General features: G+C 40.9%; 1 protein-coding gene and 1 pseudogene across 1 annotated transcript in view; one reads left to right on the top strand and one right to left on the bottom strand.

The window, feature by feature from the left end:
• LOC101638954 (interleukin-1 receptor accessory protein-like 1) overlaps nt 1-12,134 on the bottom strand; it is a 1,156,451-nt gene that overhangs the window by 1,000,657 nt on the left and 143,660 nt on the right. The window lies entirely within an intron of this gene.
• Nucleotides 7,049-7,433, top strand: LOC101645038 (annotated as a pseudogene).

Here is a 12,134-nt window from a genome sequence, read left to right as displayed (position 1 = left end):
GGGGGGGGGGTTTGGTTTGGGGTTTTTTGTTTTTTTTGTCTACTTTACTAAACATGATGTCCTTCTCCAGGGACAGAACCCTGGTAAATTCTAGTTGAAGTCTTTGAAATTTAAAATGGATTCATTATTTGAATAAGAAGAAAAGCTTGTTGGATCAACTCTAACCAGAAGCTTTTGAAAAGTTAAACATTGTTGACTTGGCCCCAACAGGAGTGGCAGAGGGAATTCACCTGGTGATTTATGGAACAGTTAAAATAGCAAGTTAACCATTCGTAATCTAAATTATAGATCCAGATTTTTCTTTGTTAACAGGACAGTAGCACCAGACAACATAAAAGGGCCCAACTGGCTTTCTTTAGAAAGATACAAATGCCAATCTTAACTTAAAATGGAGTTCCCATTTAGTTCTGAAGTCCCCCTAGTCACACAGGTTGGTTTTGCTGTTAGGTGCCTTCTCCTCAGTTCAGAAGCAGAGCGACCCCATGCACAACAGAACAAAATGCTGTCTTGGCCTGTAACATCCCAGCAATTGCTATGTTTAAGTTCACGTTGCATCCCCTTTGTCTAACCTTGCCTTTGAGAGTCTTCCTCTTTTGCAATCGCCCTCTACGTTACCAAGCATGGTGTTCTTTTTCAAGGACTGGTCTTTCCTAAGAAAATGTCCACAGTACGTGGATGAAATTTTGCCATCTTCCCTCCTAAGAGGCAGTCTGGTTGTACTTCTTCCAAAATAGATGTGTGGGTTCTTTGCCAACACCAGACAGCAAGTGCTCCAATTCTCCTCCAGTCGGTGATTCCCTGTGCAGTCTTCCATGCATCCACACACTGAGAAGCACACCTACTGACTGACTAATGGACAATGTCTTTCTTTTGAGTCTTGCCTTAAGGAGATATGGTCAACCATTTTGGTCAGTGAAAACAATTGACGTCATTTCCTACCCAATTGAGCTCCAAAATAAGCAGCAAGGCCTTAGCCTATAGAAATGGTCTGTAACTAAATCTGGGGATTCTGAGGTTTGCCCTAGCAAAACAGCAATACAAATGAAAATTCTTCCGTGTTAGGGAACTTCTCCCATTCCCTTTCACCGTAATCACCTTACTGTCATCAGGTCAATGCCAAATCATAGGGACCCTACAAGACAGGGTAGAATGACCTCTGTGAGTTTCCCAGGTTGTAAGTGTTAACGAGTAGAAAGCCCCACCATTTTTCCTATGGAAATGGTTTCCTATGGTTTCGAATTGCTGACTTTTAAGATCACAGCCCAATGTGTAATTACCTGTACAGTCTTTTGTAAACGCTCCCAGCATCATGGGAATTTCCCTTAGAATCTCATCACTGAGGAAACAAATCCACTACTACTGGACACTACTGAAATCGGGGAGGACCTTGTATATTCCTTAAGACTTTCTGAAATATACTACTTTTTAAATCTTTTTTATTCAAGCTTCATTGCAAATATGCGCTGAGATTTTAGGCTAAACCTTGATACTTTGGGGAGAAAGAGACACTGCCAACCATACCATCACATTGAGCCACACGCACATCATTACAGTCGATGAAAACTGTGCAGCAAACTCTCTATTTGTGGCACCACATTTTCTCCTTGCTGTGTGCATGGCATCCCTACTTATACAGACTCAATGGAGAGGAGGAAAGACCTTTAAATATTTCTCTTTTAGTCATCAGCTCAGATTAGTAGTTTTATAAAAAGCTTTCTCAGTGACTTTGGACTAAATATGAAGCAATATACTGTAGTTAACATCATTTGGGCCGAGCTCATTCACAGTAATGTCCCTATTTCTCCTTGGCAGCATTTCCACTGCAGTAGATTTTCAGTCATTGGCCCTCTTAAATTATAGCAGTTGAAAAAAGATTAGACAGTGGTATGATCTGTTCCATTTATTCTAGATGACCCTATGTGTGTTTGAAGGGCTCCCTTTATAATGATAAAAATATGTTTCTGGAGTATTAACGTGTGTGGCAATCCTGTGAGGATGACGCAAGCTCATTAATTAACTATGTGATATGCTAACATGCACTAACACACACACAAAGTTGATACCCATGAGGCCTTGAGACCATGAAGCTTATCATTTAATTGGGACAAAAAGGACACACACGCTAGAAAAAAACAATCTATGTAAACCTGTAAATCAATTCATTGCCAAGGAAGTAAAAGAGAAAAGTGCTCTGCGAACATAAAGGAAGGGCCTGAGTCAGCTGAGTTGGTTAAAGCAGGTATTAGCTCTGAGGGAGATGGTCATCTCACTGGACGGTGACACGTGGAAGTGGAGAAGAGAAAGGGCCAAAACAGAGTGGTAGCAGCGTGTCTCTAAAAAGACACACTGCAGGAAGAAAGACTGGTTAAAGGCATTTAGTCTGGAGTGGACTTGGAGACAAGGTCAAATATTTGGAAAATGGGCAGCCAAACCACCAATAGCCCATTGACTCAGATAAGAAAGCAGGAAGGTGGCATAGCACTGGAGAATCACAAGACAATTGAGGTGAGACAGGATCAGTCATAAAAATACAAACTTTTCATTTCTGTGATGATCCATTTTTCAATCTAGCTGCTATTAAAAATAAATGATGGTACAGGTCAGAGCCAATTTGTCTCTCCCACTCATTCACTCTCTTCTTGGGCAGAGACTTTTGGGTGAAACCTCTCTAGCATCCTTTATAGCACTGGTTCTTAACCCGTGGGTAATGACCCCGTTGGGGGGGGGGGGGGTCAAACAACCCTTTCACACGGGTTGCCCGATTCACAACAGTAGCAAAATGACAGTTATGAAGTAGCAATGAAAAAAAATTTATGGCTGGGGGGTCACCACAACATGAGAAACTATGAAAGGATCGTGGCACTAGGAAGGTTGAGAGCCACTGCTTTAGATGTTCACCACCATCAGCCTAAGCTAGGGGATCTTACGTGACCAAGGGGACATTGGGAGAATGTCCGGAGACATTCTGGGTGGCCATCATAATTGAGGGTAGTGGTGTAATGTTATCTTGTGGGTAGAAGCCCCAAATGCTGCTAAACACCCTACATAGAACAGGATAATGCCCCACAACAGAGTTACCAGGCCCCAAATGTCAATGGTACCTAAGTTAAGAAATCCTGGTTTTGAGGCCCCAAATGTCAATAGTGCCTAGATAAAGACATCCTCATTATCAGACCCAAAATGTCAACAGTACCTAGATAAATAATTCCTAGTCAGCCTACCACAATCTCTCATCTGCACCATTGTGATTTACATTTTGTGTATTAGCCTCCTTGACCCACTCTAATCTGTTCTCAAGGGTGATTTCAAAGGGGAAATCTAACCATCTCTCTAGTGGGCTTAGAAGCCTCTGTGACTTCCCATTTACCTTTAAAAAAAGACCAATAATTCCAATACCATCTACAAGGTTCACATGGGACCCTGTCCAGTCTCATCTGTTGCTGGATTGTCTTACTCTCTGCAGTACAGCCACTGTCTTGAAAAGGGCCGTGTTTTGTCTCTGATGGCAGGGCATCAAAGGTGCTGTTTCTTCATTCTGGGATGGCTTCCCCTAATTAACTCCAGATCCGCCTTCAAGTTGTCCTGGTTCAGAGCTGTAGTTGTTGTTGCTACATGCCATCAAGTTGGCTCGGACTCACAGTGACCCTGGGTACAGCAGAAGGAAACACTTCCTGGCTCTGCACCAGCTCCACAAGTGTTCCTAGACTGGAGCCTATACCCTTTCAGAGTAGCCTTCGTTAAACTCAGCCTGAACTGCCCATTACAGATCTTTACGGTAATCTCTCATCTTTGAACATAGAACATATCAAAATAGGTTACTAGGAATCTTAGTTTGGACTTCCCCAGAAGGTACCCTGAGACAAGGATTTCAGTGCAAGGAGTTCATTCGCAAGGTGATCTCAAGAAAACTTGTCTGGGATTGAAGTGAAATGGGGAAAGATAGGAAGCCAATATCAGGTGTGCTATAGAGAAAATTACTACCCTGGAGAACTGGAGATTAATCCTTTCCAAGAACTCTGAGAGACAGTCCAGAACACATCTCAATGCTATCCCAAATGAGGGAAGGGGATTTATTCACTTAGCCACATCCATCATAGTTTGAGAGCTGACCCCAGGGTGAGTAAAACGTCGCCTGTCAATGGGATATACACGGTGGCTGTGCTAGAAACAAAAGCCCTCCGACAGATTCATAGCCTTTGGAACCAAGAGTGTCAAAGGCTCATGGATGGACAAGAACGCGTCTTCTTCTTCACTGTGTATTTGTGTGAATATTCAAGGAATGCTTATCTTCCCCACTGGATGTGGCAGGATCTGTTTTGTTCAGCAAGGTAGACTTTGAGGCTAGCCTGGTGCCTGGCACAAAAAGGAGACTTAACCAAGACATATCTGTGGTAAGAGGAAATTATTTTACGGCGAGAATATTTTTCTTACACTCTCCCTTGTGTTATCAATCATGTTTCAAAGTCCAGCATATGGCCCCAAACATTTATGCTGCATTTGTAAATCTAGTGCACGATTAAAAATCAGTTAATTTATAACAGAGAACCTGACAGCTGTAGGAACTTAAAGAGTGTCTTTAACCCTTCTGGGGGAAAACCCTACAGCAGCTAATGAAAAAACCTACATCTCCCTGATGCAGACTCCTTCAAAGGAAACCCATGCTGACAATATTTGACTATGTAAGACTAGTAACCAAATGTAACAACTGACTATGTGTGTGATTGGGCTTCATTCTGCCCTGTCCAAGAGTGAATGCTCGAATATGTTAATTATCTCAAGGTCCTTTCAGAGTTCACATATTTCAACAATGTTGACAGTGGCATATGGGCTTTTCAGGATGCACGGACTGCCTACCCGGCAAGCCGTATCACAGCACTTCTCCTCATTTCATCATCAAGACCATCCAAGCTGCAGCCCTGGGAGCCTTCTCGTCTGCACCATCCCTCTCAGTATTGGTCCACAGGAGTACTTGTCGTTGGAGCTCCTGTGTCCACCAATATAAGTGAGACATTTCTATTTCTATAAAGGGATGCTTGACCAAGACCCCATGGGCAAGGATCTCTGTCCTCTGAGAGGTGAGTCTCCCGATGGAATAGTTCCAGAAGTGCTCTTTCTGTGGTGGCTCTCCGATTGGAACATGAGCTCCTCGAATACATGAAATGGACATTATTCATATTTGTATCACGACGTCTTTAAAGAGTGCTTACTTTATACGGCTATGTCGCTCAGTGTGCATCTAATAGTGCCTTTCAAAATGAACAAGTCCAATTCAATGATAATCCTTTTTTCAAGATATTAATAATGTATCTTTATACAAAGGCATGTTTAATTAAAGGAGGCTCGTGAGTTTGATGGAAAATATTGTAGACATTTTGAAGGGGCTTCAAGAACAATTTAAAATTTTTGTAAGGTTGACTGCACTGGTTTTGCTTGTTTGTTTTCTGCACAATGAGGATTGCCACTCAATACTTAATTTCCCTATCCCTGATTCAAATTTGTCATTGGCATTGCGGTTAGATTTATCAAATATAATTAGGGTAATTCTATTGGATTATAAACAACAATCCATCAGCTAGTCCCATTGGCTCTGTCACTGAAACATATCCAGAGTTTGTCAATTTCTCTCTAATTACAATGTCACAATTCTAGGCAAATTCAAAGGAATTGTAATAACCTAGCATCACATCTTCCTACACCCACTCTGGCTCACTACAAAACATTTTCCAAAAACAATCTATGTGACCTTTTAAATGACAACTCAAATCATGCCTACTTACACCCGTCTGTATGCTTCCTATTTATTTAGAGCAAAATGTAAGCTCACTGCCAATGTCCAACATAATCTGGACTCTAACTACCTCCACAGCCTGATAGTCTCCACTTCTTACCTGGGGCTGCCCATGTCATGCTCCAGTCTCAGCCTTCTGGTAGTTGTTCAACCCCTCTCGCTAGCCCCTGCTCCAGTGCCTTCATATTTCTTTCCTAAAGTTTCCCTTGTATAGCTCTTATGATTATGAACTATACTCAAATGTGACCTTACCATAGAAACATTTTCCCATCTAACCATTCCCCATTACACTGTCATATTTATCTGCTTTGTGATGTTTATTTTTAACACTTATTACTAGATTTTGCCTTTGTATGATCTAGCTCCCCACTTGACTGCAAGTTCCTTGAAAGAAATAAGCTTAAACTTGAGTTTGCTGCTGCTTACAACAGTACCTACCGTGACATATTATGTCTACAAATTGTGCGCATGTGTGTGTGAGAGAGAAAGAAAGGGAGAGAGACAGAGAGAGAAATTGGTACAGGAATGGACAAATATATAAGGAGAGGTAGACATAATACTATTCTAAAGAAACAAAGAGATTTGGGAAACCATGAGAAAAGAGAAAGGAACTGTGATTGCTCGTTTATTTTAATTGGGTGTAGGAAAAGAAATGTCAGGGCGGTATCGTTAGATATGCATCCCCTGAAGGAAAAGAAGTATACAAGTCACATTACTCACCAATGTTGAATACTTCAGAGAGGCTTTGGAGCAGTCCCAAGACATGAGGGAAGGTTAAGTAATAGGCATGGAATACTTGGCATCACATTTACTTAAACATTAGTCTTGAAGGAGCTCAAGACTGGCATCTGGTAGCTAAGCACATGGTCAGTAGTTCCAACACATCAGGCTCTCCGAGTGAAAAATGAGGCTTTCAGAAAGATGTTTAAACTATCAGAAACCCCAAGGGCAGTTCTACTCTGGCCCATAGGGTTACTCTTAGTTGAAATAGACTGGATGCTTTGGGGCCTACAGTTTCATGGAAAGAGACCGTTACAATGATGTTCTGAAAAATTCAACTACAGATACAGTTTCACCATCTGTACTCTCAGGTGAGGGTCACTAACTGAGGGCCTTGGCACCGTGTGCAGCTGGTGCACTGCCGCTCTGAAACACCATCCTTGCTTTCTTCCTAGGTCCCTCTCCCCACAGTCACCTCTCCCAGGCCTCCTGCAGCTCGCTCTTCAGAGGCCCCCAAACTCACGCTGTGGGGTCACAGGCATGCCCCACCAGGTCAGAGGCAGCACACTGACCCTGGACACCAGCTCCGAGATCACCCCCAAGGACTTAAAGGAGCTGAAGGAGGTTGTGGAGGAGGCAGAGAATGGAAGAGATGGCCCTGCTAATAGGAACGCTGATGAGGAAATGGGGGAACCATCAGGCTGACACTGAGGTAAAGGAAGAAAGCAGGGAAGAAGAGGAGGAGGGGGGTGATGATGAAGAAGCAGGTGGAGATGAATATGAGGAAGAGGCAGCTATAGACAAATGGACAGCTGAAGATGATGAGGATGACGATTTTGATACCAAGAAGCAAAAGAGTGAGGAAGATGCCGAGACAGCAAAGGAGAAGTTCAATTACAAAAAAAAAAAAAAAAGCCCACCGTGACCTAGTCCCCCTCCACTTCTTGTCTCAGAAGGAAACCTGGTCACCTTCGACTAGAGGCCAGCCCGCCTGCCCACCTCAGGCTTCACCACTGCAGACAGAGGTCACTCACTCACCGCCACGCCACCAAAACCACCCTGTGAACTTTAACATGAGAGACAAAAAGAACCCAAACTTTCAAGGCCCTACTTTTTTCTTTAAAGTACTTTGAAAAGGAAATGTGTTTGTATTTTTATTAATATTTTTATATTTCCGTGCATATTGTTAGGGTCAGCCAATGTTAATGATCTCAAATAACCAAGCCAGCCTTCACAGCATTCTGGGTCCTACTTGTGACTTTCCGTGTGGTGTGACCATGTTCATTATAATCTCAAAGGTGAAAACAACAACAAATATACAATCTCATTCTGAGCATTCCAGTAACTGTTTATGTGTATGTACTCAGCTATAATACGGGTAGTTGGTTTGTATTGAGATGGTTAAAAAGGCCAAAGAGAAAAGGTTTTCTTTGCTGTTTATCACTCTTTTTGTTTTGGCCGGTTTGATATATGTGTGAAACATGTGGTCCAACAATAAACCGGGAGCTTATTTTGCTGAGTTTTAACAACAACAATAACAATGCAATTCTAACAATAACAATGCAAGCAGTAGGAAAGATAAGCGCTGGAGAAGGAGATTTTAGAGAAAAATTAAAATTGATGGGAAAAATTAGTGGTAGTCACATTTATTGATAGCTGTGTTATGTTCTTAGGGCTGTTGAGTCAGTACCGACTCATAGGGACCATATAGTCAACAAGACCGAACACTGCCCGATCCTGTGCGAACTTCATCATTGTTCTTACGCTTGTTGTGTTCATTGTTGCAGCCAGGTGTAAATCCATCTCCTTGAAGTTCCTCCTCTTTTTCACTGACATTCTACTTTATAAACTACGATGTGGTCTGGTTTCTCTTGATAACATGTCCAAAGTACAAGAAACCAAGTCTCGCCATTCTTACTTCTAAGGAGCACTCTGGTTAGTTCTTCCAAGACAAATGTGTTTGTTCTGGCAGTCCAAGGTACATTCACTTCTCTGTACCAACCCCATAATTGACATGCCTCAGTTCTTCTGTGATCTTCTTTATTCGTTGTCCAACTTACACATGCATATGAGGCGACTGAAATACCATGACTTGGTATTTTGGGCCATATTTGCGCTTCAACACTTTAAAGCGGTCTTGGCACTAGATTTGCCCAATGCAATACCTCATTTGAGTTCTTGAATGTGGATCCAAGAAAAATATATTCCTTGACAATTTCCATCTTTTCTTCACTTACCAGGATGCTGTCTTTTCGTCCAATTGTGAGCATTTTGGTTCTCCTTGCATTGAATTGTAATACCAAAGGCTGCTGGTCTTCATCAGCATGTGTTTCAAATCATCCTTGCTTTCAGCAAGCAAGGTTGTATCAGCAGTTTATCACAGGTAATTAATAAGCCTTTCTGAATTTTGAAGCCCCATTCTTCATATATTTCTGCTTCCTGGCATACAAATTGAGTAAATATAATGAAAAGATACAACCCTGATGCACATCTTCCTGGATTTTCAACCATGCAGTATTCCCCGGTTCTGCTTGAATGACAACATCTTGGTCTATGTACAGGTTCCCTGTGAGCACTATTACAGATTCTGAAATTCACATTTTTGTTATATTATCCTCAGTTTGTTATTGAATCCACACAGTGAAATGCCGGTGCATAGGCAATAAAACACAAATAAATATCTTGTTGGTATTCACTGTTTTCAGTCGAAATCAATCAGACATCAGCCAGGGCCAAGTCCTCCTCAGAATCCAGCATGGATTTCTTGCAGCTGTTGTTGCACTGCTACAACTGTGGTTGAATGATTATCAGCAAAATTTTACTTCCAGGTGATATTAATGCTATTTTTCCATAATTTGTGCATCCTGTTAGGTCACCTTTCTTTGGAATGGGAGCAATCAGTCAGATAGCTGGCTTCCAAAATTTGGGGTAGAGACAAGAGAGTGTTTCGAATGCTTCATCTGTTTGTTGAAATATTTCAGTTGGTATTCTTTTTTTTTTTTTTTGCCAATGTCTTCAGTACAGCTTGGACTTCTTTCCTCCAGAATCTCTGGTTCTTGATCATAGGTAACTCTTGAAGTAGTTGGATGGAGACCAGTTATTTTTGGTACAGTGACTGTGTATTTTTTCAATCATCTTTAAATGCTTCTAGCATCATTCGACATTTTGTCTTCCAATATTGCTACTCAACGCTTGAATTTTTTCTTCAGTTCTTTCCGCTTGATGTATGCTCAGCATATTCTTTTGGTTTGATAACTCCAGGTCATTGCACATTTTATTAAAATACATTAGTCTGTCTTCTTGAGTTGCCCTTTAAATTTTCTGCTCAGCTCTTTTATCTCATCATTTCTTCCATTTGCTTTACCTACTCTACTTTCAAGAGAAGGTTATTCAAGAGCAAGTTATTGATAGTAACAGATATAAATCAGTGGTACATCGGTAATAGAATTCTCACCTTCCCAGACAGAAATTTGTGCTTATTTCTTCCCAATGCACATCATGTGCTGCTATACACCATCTGTCAATGGTGATTCCATGTTGTGATGATCTTGAACACGTTTCAATGGGGCTTGCAGACTAAGAAAGACCTGGAAGAAATACTTGGCAATCTACTTCAGAAAATCAGCCATTGAAAACCATGTTGATCATAAGGTCGGATATGCAACTGATCACAGGGTGGCATAGGAACAGGCCCTATTTCTCTCTGTTGTACATGGGGGCCTCATTGTGTTGGGAACTAATTTGACAGCAGCTAAAAGTAGTACACGTAGACAATAATTCAGAAGTCATCTTACTTTGTTTTAGAGAAGACAGATTAAATGATCCTGATATTTGCACATTAATAAAATGAGCTGTGACTTGTTAGTACCAGAAAAAGCGTGGTGATAAAGGCACTGCATTTCATTAGTCAAGATTATGATGGAGCTCTTGGGAGGGCAAGCTGGGCAGTTACACTTTCTATTCAATGCCATTTGGCAAATTACTGTCTCAGAGTTTAAATTCTGAACACTAGCTTTGCAAAAGACTAAGGTTTACTATGGGGGCCCTAAATCCTTTTTTGAACCCACACGTAAATTCAGCCTCTATTGGGTTTCTCCAGATGGGACAAGCTTTGCCCTTACACAAGGTATGTCTGGAATGGATTATTACCCCTCTCCTAGTCAGCCTATGGACGAGCAACTGCACCCTCAGGGATTTGTCTCAGTGGCCCCTGGATGGAAATTTGGGTACCAGAGTTACATAGTCTGAGTCATAGCCCTGATTGCCTGGTCAGAGGACCCTGATCGAATCTTGTAAACTTTACTAATCTACAAGTGGACAAGCCTCAACTAGTGTTCCTTTCTAGCTCCTCTAGTCCTGGCAGCATCTACGATGAATTGATCCCCATTTTCTGACAGTTTCCTTTGTTCTCCATGTCCTATTTAAGTGGTCAAGTTTCTGTAAATCCTTGGACACCACTGTATCCTCATGCTGATGGTTTCCCACCAACTGAATGACTGGTCTTTGTTATTGTCTGCTCTTTCTCCTCTTTAAGACTCAATACATGTGTCTTTATAAATTATATTTGTCTTTATAAATTATATTTGATTTGGGGGTCTCTTTTCTCCCTTAGGACATTACTTAGCGTACTTAAGGAAGTTTTCCTCAGTCAAGTTCATATAAGAGCCTGTCTCATAAAGTTGATGTGAATGCTTTAGGAGGTAAACAATGTGAAAATGGTTAATTCACTTGCCCAATGGCACAGAGGTAGAAAGTGTAACTAACCAGTTTTCTCTCATAAGAGCTCTATCATACTTCATTAAAGAGTTAACCAACTAAACTGTATACAAGTATTCAAAATTCAGCTGCTCTGGGGCAAGATAATTGGACATAGAAAAGAAAAATCCAGGCTGAATTCTGTAGCTTCATTAGCACAATGATCCTAGGTGGTCTTACAATGACAGAAACTAAGAAGCTTATCAAGGTCACTCAGATCAAATAAATAGTTGCTTTGAGTCTCCACCATGAGCAAGAATATTGTGTCCATCATTCTGGATGTATTGAGGCATAGAGTCTCCATTTCAGTTAAGAAAAATTACAATAGAAGAGTAAAACTATAGACTAAATTCAGAAATACCACATCAAACTTAATTATGTCTAATGTCAATAAAGTTTTGAATAGCATGCCTATTATGATCTCATTTTTGTCAATAAAAGAGGTAAAATAAAAATTTTAAGGCTAAAACCCAACATAGTTCAGCATCAAGGTAAAGAATTCTGACTTTTTTTTTTCACGAACAGTGACTAAGTGAGGCAACAAAGCTCTAAAAACTGTGTGATGAGATTACCATATTTGAAATGCGTTTCTTTTGTTAACGCTCCCATGGAAATGATTACTTGAAAAGGCCATTGGTTTCTTGATGTATTGGAGTTTCTTCCTTTTGAAAGCCTGTCAGTTGTCTTGCAAGTTTTCTTAAAGTTTAAAGTACCAATTAGAGACCTTCCCTCTGTGCAATTTCACCATTAATAACCTTGAGGAGAACTTCTCAAGCAAACATGAATTTGGTTCCAGTTTTTCAAAACTTGTTTTGACGATTGTAGTTTGCTTACTAGGGTGTATAGTTCATTAAGATGGTGTTGTTGTTAG

The sequence above is a fragment of the Echinops telfairi genome, unplaced genomic scaffold (assembly GCF_000313985.2).
Source record: "Echinops telfairi isolate 266 unplaced genomic scaffold, ASM31398v2 ScPeMD7_7436;HRSCAF=8474, whole genome shotgun sequence".
Lineage (NCBI taxonomy): Eukaryota > Metazoa > Chordata > Mammalia > Afrosoricida > Tenrecidae > Echinops > Echinops telfairi.
Note: the sequence above shows the minus strand (reverse complement) of the source record. Positions and strands in the feature narration are given on the sequence as shown.